General features: G+C 62.6%; 1 non-coding gene across 1 annotated transcript; it reads right to left on the bottom strand.

The window, feature by feature from the left end:
- Positions 1-3,999: 3,999 nt before the first annotated feature.
- LOC131872968 (5S ribosomal RNA) lies at positions 4,000-4,118 on the bottom strand. The gene has a single exon (XR_009371020.1). It is a non-coding gene; the product is annotated as a 5S ribosomal RNA (ribosomal RNA).
- Between the last annotated feature and the right edge of the window lie 5,872 nt (positions 4,119-9,990).

The following is a 9,990-nucleotide window of genomic DNA, read 5'->3' as shown; positions in this document are numbered from 1 at the left end:
CGTGCACCTTCGCTGCGGTGGGCACCTTGGCTGGGTTGCGCGCCTTGGTGGGCACCATGCAGTGCACGAAGTCGGAGCCCGGATTGCCCCGGGCGCGCACCTCCGCCAGGGTGGGCACCTTGGTGCGCACAACTTGCCTGGGCTGCGCACCAGGAAGGGCTCAAGATGGCACCCGCGTTCCGTTTTTTTCACTATCTTTCAGAACGGAAATTTTAAAATCTCGTTTTTTTTTGCCTTTTCTGGAAATTAGTGAAGGCAGCGCATCAAAGGTGCGCAACGCTGGTGCGAACCTGGGAGCGCTCCGATGTGTGCTCCAAGGTGCGGCGTGCACGAAGTCGGACCCCGGTTTGCCCCGGGTGCGCACCTCGCGTGCACCTTGGTGCGCACACCTTGGCTGGGTTGCGCGCCCTGGTGGGCACCATGGTGCGCACCAAGGAGCGCTCCGAAGTGTGCTCCAAGGTGCGGCGTGCACGAAGTCGGAGCCCGGTTTGCCCCGGGTGCGCACCTCGCGTGCACCTTCGCCGCGGTGGGCACCATGGCGTGCACGAAGTCGGAGCCCGGTTTGCCCCGGGTGCGCACCTCGCGTGCACCTTCGCCGGGGTGGGCACCTTGGTGTGCAGACCTTGGCTGGGTTGCGCGCCCTGGTGGGCACCATGGTGCGCACCAAGGAGCGCTCCGAAGTGTGCTCCAAGGTGCGGCCTGCACGAAGTCGGAGCCCGGTTTGCCCCGGGTGTGCACCTCGGGTGGGCACCTTGGTGCGCATGCCTTGCCTGGGCTGCGCACCAGGGCGGGCTCAAGATGGCACCCGCGTTCCTTTTTTTTCACTATCTTTCAAAACGGAAATTTTAAAATCTCATTTTTTTTTGCCTTTTTCTGGAAATTAGTGAAGGCAGCGCATCAAAGGTGCGCACCTCGCTGCCCACCACGGTGCGCAACGCCGGTGGGCACCCGGGAGTGCTTCGAAGTGTGCTCCAAGGTGCTGCGTGCACGTTGTCGGAGCCCGGTTTGCCCCGGGTGCGCACCTCGCGTGCACCTTCGTCGGGGTGGGCACCTTGGCTGGGTTTGCCCCGGCTGCGCTCCGAAGCGGGGTTATTGGAGCGCCGCCTCTTTTTTTGTCGGAGCGTTTGGTGGGGTTTCTCGCATTGGCTCTTCCGAGGCCCGGTTGCCACCCTGGCGCGCACGAAGTCGGAAGTAGGGTTAATTGCCCGGGTGCGCACCTTTGCCAGGGTGGGCACCTTACCTGGGCTGCGCACCAGGGCGGGCTCAAGATGGCACGCGCGTTCCGTTTTTTTCACTATCTTTCAAAACGGAAATTTTAAAATCTCCTTTTTTTTTTGCCTTTTCTGGAAATTAGTGAAGGCAGCGCATCAAAGGTGCGCACCTCGCTGCCCACCTTGGTGTGCTCTGAGGTGCGCACCCGGGAGCGCTACGAAGTGTGCTCCAAGGTGCGGCGTGCACGTTGTCGGAGCCCGGTTTGCCCCGGGTGCGCACCTCGCCTGCACCTTGGCCGGGGTGGGCACCTTGGCTGGGTTTGCCCAGGGTGCGCTCCGAAGCGGGGTTACTGGAGCGCCCCCTCTTTTTTTGTCAGAGCGTTTGGTGGGGTTTCTCGCATTGGCTCTTCCCAGGCCCGGTTGTTGGGTGCGCTCCCACCCTGGCGCGCGCGAAGTTGGAAGTTGGGTTAATTGCCCGGGCGCGCACCTTCGCCAGGGTGGGCACCTTGGTGCGCACACCTTGGCTGGGCTGCGCACCAGGGCGGGCTCAAGATGGCACCAGCATTCCCTTTTTCTCACTATCTTTCAAAACGGAAATTTTAAAATCTCGTTTTTTTTTTGCCTTTTATGGAAATTAGTGAAGGCATCGCATCAAAGGTGCGCACCTCGCTGCCCACCTTGGTGTGCTCCGAGGTGCCCACCACGGTGCGCAACGCCGGTGCGAACCCGGGAGCGCCCCGATGTGTGCTCCAAGGTGCGGCGTGCACGAAGTCGGACCCCGGTTTGCCCCGGGTGCGCACCTCGCGTGCACCTTGGTGCGCACACCTTGGCTGGGTTGCGCGGCCTGGTGGGCACCATGGTGCGCACCAAGGAGCGCTCCGAAGTGTGCTCCAAGGTGCGGCGTGCACGAAGTCGGAGCCCGGTTTGCCCCGGGTACGCACCTTCGCCGGGGTGGGCACCTCGGCTAGGTTGCGCGCCCTGGTGCGCACCAAGGAGCGCTCCGAAGTGTGCTCCAAGGTGCGGCGTGCACGAAGTCGGAGCCCGGTTTGCCCCGGGTGCGCACCTCGCGTGCACCTTCGGCGGGGTTGCGCGCCCTGGTGGGCACCATGGTGCGCACCAAGGAGCGCTCCGAAGTGTGCTCCAAGGTGCGGCGTGCACGAAGTCGGAGCCCGGTTTGCCCCGGGTGCGCACCTCGCGTGCACCTTCGGCGGGGTTGCGCGCCCTGGTGGGCACCATGGTGCGCACCAAGGAGCGCTCCGAAGTGTGCTCCAAGGTGCGGCGTGCACGAAGTCGGAGCCCGGTTTGCCCCGGGTGCGCACCTCGCGTGCACCTTCGCCGCGGTGGGCACCATGGCGTGCACGAAGTCGGAGCCCGGTTTGCCCCGGGTGCGCACCTCGCGTGCACCTTCGCCGGGGTGGGCACCTCGGCTGGGTTGCGCGCCCTGGTGCGCACCAAGGAGCGCTCCGAAGTGTGCTCCAAGGTGCGGCGTGCACGAAGTCGGAGCCCGGTTTGCCCCGGGTGCGCACCTCGCGTGCACCTTCGCCAGGGTGGGCACCTCGGTGCGCACACCTTCTCAATGTTTTCTTGCCTTTTCTGGAAATTGGTGAAGGCAGCGCATCAAAGGTGCGCACCTCGGTGTGCTCCGAGGTGCGAACCCGAGAGCGCTCCGAGGTGCCCACGAAGTCGAAAGTCGGGTTAATTGCATTGTTTTCCCCGGGTGCGCTCCGAGGTGCGCAACATCGGCGCGCACCAAGGAGGGCTCCGAAGTGTGCTCCAAGGTGCGCACGATGGCGTGCACCTCTGGTGCGCACGATTCGGAGCTCGGTTTGACCGGGGTGCGCACACCTTGGCTGGGTTGCGCACCTTTTGTGCGCTCCAAGGTGCGCACGAAGTCGGAGCTCGGTTTGCCCCGGGTGCGCACCTTCGCCAGGGTGCGCACCTTGATGCGCACGCCTTGGCTGGGCTGCGCACCTTGGTGGGCGCCATGGTGCGCACCTTTCGTGCGCTCCAAGGTGCGCACGAAGTCGGAGCTCGGTTTGCCCCGGGTGCGCACCTTGGTGGGCGCCATGGTGCACTCCGAGGTGCCCAAGATTGGTGCGCACCAAGGAGCGCTCCGAAGTGCGCTCCAAGGTGCGCGCGAAGTCGAAAGTTGGGTTAATTGTCCGGTTTGCCTCGGGTGCGCACCTTGCGTGCACCTTCGCCAGGGTGGGCGCCTTGGTGCGCACACCTTGGCTGGGCTGCGCACACCTTGGCACCCGCGTTTCCTTCATTTTAAATTTTTTTTTTTTACAATCTCTCAAGTGGGAAATTCTATAATCTCAACTTTTTTTGCCTTTTCAGGAAACTTTTGAATGGAGCGCATCATTGGTGCGCTCCGAAGTGTGCTCCAAAGCTCTCTCCAGCTGCGTGCACCTGCCCCGGCCGCGCACCCGGCCCCGCCCAGCTTCGCTCACCTGTCCCGGGCGTCTGGTGCGGAACCTTAGAGTAAGAAACATCACCGTGCACCTTGGCCAACGTGCGCGACTCGACCGAGCGCGCACTGGCCGAGGTGCACACCGATTTCACCTGGGTGCGCGCGCAGCACCTCGGGCGCACCGGGGTGCGCGCACAACGCCCGGGTTGCACCGTGGCCTGTGTGCTCGGGGCGCCTCGGGTGCGCGCTCGGTGTCGCCCCCGCGCGCGCGGTAGTGCGGGCAGCGCACCCCGGCCCGGCCCGGCCCCGACGAGAACGCAAACGGGCAAAAGGTTTATTCAAATAGCATTGCGATGCCCGGCGAAAAACTAAAAAAGGGTGCAACACCGGGACTTCCCGGGAGGTCACCCATCCCAGTACTACTCCGGCCCAAGCGCGCTTAACTGCGGAGTTCTGATGGGATCCGGTGCACTAACGCTGGTATGATCGCACCCGTTATGAGCTTGTCGCAGTGTGTACTTAGCAAACCGCGACCCACGTGCGAATCCACCCCGGCCACCCACCCCCGTCGAGGTGCACACCCTCCCTCGCGAAGTGCGCCCCGTTCGCCAAGTGTGAGCCCTGCCCGGGTGCGCGCACCTTGCTAGGGCGTCGGGTGTGCACCCGGCCCGGCCTACGTGCGTGCACCTGTAGGGGGCGTCGTGTGCGTGCAGTGTCCCGTCTGCAACGCGGTGCCCACACACCACCTCGGGCGCAACGACCTGCGCTCACATGTGGGCCGAGTGCACCTTGGTGCATGTTCGGGGCGCCTCGGGTGCACGCTCGATCTTGCCCCGGTGCACCAAGGCGCTCGGTTTGCCCCGGGTGCGCACTTGGTGCAAGGTGGGCACCCAAAATAGGGATCAAGCACCAAAACACAAGTTTCGGGATGCAAAATGGGACCCAAGGACCACAAATGCGTTCCAAGACCCATGATGGGTCCACGAGAACAAAAATGTGTTCCGAGACTTAATAAACAAATATTGGGTTTTAGGAGAAGAAACATGCTCTGATGCCCAAAACGAGAATCGACCCCGAAAAGGCCACAGGCCAAAAGTGGGATGCGAGACAAAAAAAAATGGGACCCGAGGACCAAAATTGGGTTCCCAGGTCGAAGACAGGGCAACCGGACAAGAAACGACCTCTAAGGCTCGAAATGAGTCCCGACGACTAAAACTTGACAAGAAGCACCCATCAGGCACCCAACTCGACACCCATGGGATGCCGACCCACCCGGGCTTCCACCTAGCACACCTTGGCACCCACCCACCCTCGCACCCAACCTCGCACCCAACTTAGCACCTTTGAACCCACATTGGCACTCACCCTGACCCTGGCACCTTGGAACCCACATTGGCACTCACCTTGACCCTGGCACCCACCTTTGCACTCACCTTGGGACCCACCCTGGCTCCCACCTCGGCACCCACCCAGACACCCACCTTGGTTCCTTGGCACCCACCTTGGATCCTTGGCACCCACCCCGACACCCACCTTGGCACGCAACTTGGCTACTTGCCACCCACCTTGGCTCCTTGACGCCCACCCCGACAACCACCCCGTGACCTACCCTGGCTAGGGTTGGTGCACACCCACCCTGGTGCCCACCTTGGCACCCACCCTATGACCCACCTTGGCACGCACCTTAGTACCCACCCCGTTACCCACCCTAGGACCCACCCCGTGACCCACCTTGGCCAGGGTGGGTGCCTTGGTGCGCACAACTTGCCTGGGCTGCACACCAGGGCGGGCTCAAGATGGCACCCGCGTTCCGTTTTTTTCACTATCTTTCAAAACGGAAATTTTAAAATCTCATTTTTTTCTTTTTTTTGCCTTTTCTGGAAATTAGTGAAGGCAGCGCATCAAAGGTGCGCAATGCTGGTGCGAACCCGGGAGCGCTCCGATGTGTGCTCCAAGGTGCGGCGTGCACGAAGTCCGAGCCCGGTTTGCCCCGGGTGCGCACCTCGCGTGCACCTTCGCCGGGGTGAGCACCTTGGCTGGGTTGCGCGCCCTGGTGCGTACCAAGGAGCGCTCTGAAGTGTGCTCCAAGGTGCGGCGTGCACGAAGTCGGAGCCCGGTTTGCCCCGGGTGTGCACCTCGGGTGCGCACCTCGCGTGCACCTTCGCTGCGGTGGGCACCTTGGCTGGGTTGCGCGCCTTGGTGGGCACCATGCAGTGCACGAGGTCGGAGCCCGGTTTGCCCCGGGCGCGCACCTCCGCCAGGGTGGGCACCTTGGTGCACACAACTTGCCTGGGCTGCGCATCAGGAAGGGCTCAAGATGGCACCCGCGTTCCGTTTTTTTCACTATCTTTCAGAACGGAAATTTTAAAATATCGTTTTTTTTTGCCTTTTCTGGAAATTAGTGAAGGCAGCGCATCAAAGGTGCGCAACGCTGGTGCGAACCTGGGAGCGCTCCGATGTGTGCTCCAAGGTGCGGCGTGCACGAAGTCGGAGCCCGGTTTGCCTCGGGTGCGCCCTGGTGGGCACCATGGTGCGCACCAAGGAGCGCTCCGAAGTGTGCTCCAAGGTGCGGCCTGCACGAAGTCGGAGCCCGGTTTGCCCCGGGTGTGCACCTCGGGTGGGCACCTTGGTGCGCATGCCTTGCCTGGGCTGCGCACCAGGGCGGGCTCAAGATGGCACCCGCGTTCCTTTTTTTTCACTATCTTTCAAAACGGAAATTTTAAAATCTCATTTTTTTTTGCCTTTTTCTGGAAATTAGTGAAGGCAGCGCATCAAAGGTGCGCACCTCGCTGCCCACCACGGTGCGCAACGCCGGTGGGCACCCGGGAGTGCTTCGAAGTGTGCTCCAAGGTGCTGCGTGCACGTTGTCGGAGCCCGGTTTGCCCCGGGTGCGCACCTCGCGTGCACCTTCGTCGGGGTGGGCACCTTGGCTTGGTTTGCCCCGGCTGCGCTCCGAAGCGGGGTTATTGGAGCGCCGCCTCTTTTTTTGTCGGAGCGTTTGGTGGGGTTTCTCGCATTGGCTCTTCCGAGGCCCGGTTGCCACCCTGGCGCGCACGAAGTCGGAAGTAGGGTTAATTGCCCGGGTGCGCACCTTTGCCAGGGTGGCACCTTACCTGGGCTGCGCACCAGGGCGGGCTCAAGATGGCACGCGCGTTCCGTTTTTTTCACTATCTTTCAAAACGGAAATTTTAAAATCTCCTTTTTTTTTTGCCTTTTCTGGAAATTAGTGAAGGCAGCGCATCAAAGGTGCGCACCTCGCTGCCCACCTTGGTGTGCTCTGAGGTGCGCACCCGGGAGCGCTACGAAGTGTGCTCCAAGGTGCGGCGTGCACGTTGTCGGAGCCCGGTTTGCCCCGGGTGCGCACCTCGCCTGCACCTTGGCCGGGGTGGGCACCTTGGCTGGGTTTGCCCAGGGTGCGCTCCGAAGCGGGGTTACTGGAGCGCCCCCTCTTTTTTTGTCAGAGAGTTTGGTGGGGTTTCTCGCATTGGCTCTTCCCAGGCCCGGTTGTTGGGTGCGCTCCCACCCTGGCGCGCGCGAAGTTGGAAGTTGGGTTAATTGCCCGGGCGCGCACCTTCGCCAGGGTGGGCACCTTGGTGCGCAAACCTTGGCTGGGCTGCGCACCAGGGCGGGCTCAAGATGGCACCAGCATTCCCTTTTTCTCACTATCTTTCAAAACGGAAATTTTAAAATCTCGTTTTTTTTTTGCCTTTTATGGAAATTAGTGAAGGCATCGCATCAAAGGTGCGCACCTCGCTGCCCACCTTGATGTGCTCCGAGGTGCCCACCACGGTGCGCAACGCCGGTGCGAACCCGGGAGCGCCCCGATGTGTGCTCCAAGGTGCGGCGTGCACGAAGTCGGACCCCGGTTTGCCCCGAGTGCGCACCTCGCGTGCACCTTGGTGCGCACACCTTGGCTGGGTTGCGCGGCCTGGTGGGCACCATGGTGCGCACCAAGGAGCGCTCCGAAGTGTGCTCCAAGGTGCGGCGTGCACGAAGTCGGAGCCCGGTTTGCCCCGGGTGCGCACCTTCGCCGCGGTGGGCACCATGGCGTGCACGAAGTCGGAGCCCGGTTTGCCCCGGGTGCGCACCTCGCGTGCACCTTCGCCGGGGTGGGCACCTCGGCTGGGTTGCGCGCCCTGGTGCGCACCAAGGAGCGCTCTGAAGTGTGCTCCAAGGTGCGGCGTGCACGAAGTCGGAGCCCGGTTTGCCCCGGGTGTGCACCTCGGGTGCGCACCTCGCGTGCACCTTCGCTGCGGTGGGCACCTTGGCTGGGTTGCGCGCCTTGGTGGGCACCATGCAGTGCACGAAGTCGGAGCCCGGATTGCCCCGGGCGCGCACCTCCGCCAGGGTGGGCACCTTGGTGCGCACAACTTGCCTGGGCTGCGCACCAGGAAGGGCTCAAGATGGCACCCGCGTTCCGTTTTTTTCACTATCTTTCAGAACGGAAATTTTAAAATCTCGTTTTTTTTTGCCTTTTCTTGAAATTAGTGAAGGCAGCGCATCAAAGGTGCGCAACGCTGGTGCGAACCTGGGAGCGCTCCGATGTGTGCTCCAAGGTGCGGCGTGCACGAAGTCGGACCCCGGTTTGCCCCGGGTGCGCACCTCGCGTGCACCTTGGTGCGCACACCTTGGCTGGGTTGCGCGCCCTGGTGGGCACCATGGTGCGCACCAAGGAGCGCTCCGAAGTGTGCTCCAAGGTGCGGCGTGCACGAAGTCGGAGCCCGGTTTGCCCCGGGTGCGCACCTCGCGTGCACCTTCGCCGCGGTGGGCACCATGGCGTGCACGAAGTCGGAGCCCGGTTTGCCCCGGGTGCGCACCTCGCGTGCACCTTCGCCGGGGTGGGCACCTTGGTGTGCAGACCTTGGCTGGGTTGCGCGCCCTGGTGGGCACCATGGTGCGCACCAAGGAGCGCTCCGAAGTGTGCTCCAAGGTGCGGCCTGCACGAAGTCGGAGCCCGGTTTGCCCCGGGTGTGCACCTCGGGTGGGCACCTTGGTGCGCATGCCTTGCCTGGGCTGCGCACCAGGGCGGGCTCAAGATGGCACCCGCGTTCCTTTTTTTTCACTATCTTTCAAAACGGAAATTTTAAAATCTCATTTTTTTTTGCCTTTTTCTGGAAATTAGTGAAGGCAGCGCATCAAAGGTGCGCACCTCGCTGCCCACCACGGTGCGCAACGCCGGTGGGCACCCGGGAGTGCTTCGAAGTGTGCTCCAAGGTGCTGCGTGCACGTTGTCGGAGCCCGGTTTGCCCCGGGTGCGCACCTCGCGTGCACCTTCGTCGGGGTGGGCACCTTGGCTGGGTTTGCCCCGGCTGCGCTCCGAAGCGGGGTTATTGGAGCGCCGCCTCTTTTTTTGTCGGAGCGTTTGGTGGGGTTTCTCGCATTGGCTCTTCCGAGGCCCGGTTGCCACCCTGGCGCGCACGAAGTCGGAAGTAGGGTTAATTGCCCGGGTGCGCACCTTTGCCAGGGTGGGCACCTTACCTGGGCTGCGCACCAGGGCGGGCTCAAGATGGCACGCGCGTTCCGTTTTTTTCACTATCTTTCAAAACGGAAATTTTAAAATCTCCTTTTTTTTTTGCCTTTTCTGGAAATTAGTGAAGGCAGCGCATCAAAGGTGCGCACCTCGCTGCCCACCTTGGTGTGCTCTGAGGTGCGCACCCGGGAGCGCTACGAAGTGTGCTCCAAGGTGCGGCGTGCACGTTGTCGGAGCCCGGTTTGCCCCGGGTGCGCACCTCGCCTGCACCTTGGCCGGGGTGGGCACCTTGGCTGGGTTTGCCCAGGGTGCGCTCCGAAGCGGGGTTACTGGAGCGCCCCCTCTTTTTTTGTCAGAGCGTTTGGTGGGGTTTCTCGCATTGGCTCTTCCCAGGCCCGGTTGTTGGGTGCGCTCCCACCCTGGCGCGCGCGAAGTTGGAAGTTGGATTAATTGCCCGGGCGCGCACCTTCGCCAGGGTGGGCACCTTGGTGCGCACACCTTGGCTGGGCTGCGCACCAGGGCGGGCTCAAGATGGCACCAGCATTCCCTTTTTCTCACTATCTTTCAAAACGGAAATTTTAAAATCTCGTTTTTTTTTTGCCTTTTATGGAAATTAGTGAAGGCATCGCATCAAAGGTGCGCACCTCGCTGCCCACCTTGGTGTGCTCCGAGGTGCCCACCACGGTGCGCAACGCCGGTGCGAACCCGGGAGCGCCCCGATGTGTGCTCCAAGGTGCGGCGTGCACGAAGTCGGACCCCGGTTTGCCCCGGGTGCGCACCTCGCGTGCACCTTGGTGCGCACACCTTGGCTGGGTTGCGCGGCCTGGTGGGCACCATGGTGCGCACCAAGGAGCGCTCCGAAGTGTGCTCCAAGGTGCGGCGTGCACGAAGTCGGA

The sequence above is a fragment of the Cryptomeria japonica genome, unplaced genomic scaffold (assembly GCF_030272615.1).
Source record: "Cryptomeria japonica unplaced genomic scaffold, Sugi_1.0 HiC_scaffold_929, whole genome shotgun sequence".
Classification (NCBI taxonomy): domain Eukaryota; kingdom Viridiplantae; phylum Streptophyta; class Pinopsida; order Cupressales; family Cupressaceae; genus Cryptomeria; species Cryptomeria japonica.
This window is presented reverse-complemented; position numbering and strand designations above follow the sequence as displayed.